Raw genomic sequence first — 219 nt, forward strand, 5'->3', positions numbered from 1 at the left:
ATCTATCTATAATCTATCTTTATGTACATAGAATAGATATCTACCGACTCGTACGAAGGCTAAATGTAGGCGACCTCGCTGGTGTCTAGGGGAGGGGCTGTGAAGAACATCTCGCATCACTTGCTGTCTCTTGTGAATCTAATATTCTAAATGATACGATGAGTAGACACATGAAGAAATAGATCTCTGTATACATGGGTGGGGTGTATGTACAGCTGA

Source organism: Cystoisospora suis (assembly GCF_002600585.1).
Source record: "Cystoisospora suis strain Wien I chromosome Unknown contig_7786, whole genome shotgun sequence".
NCBI lineage: Eukaryota > Apicomplexa > Conoidasida > Eucoccidiorida > Sarcocystidae > Cystoisospora > Cystoisospora suis.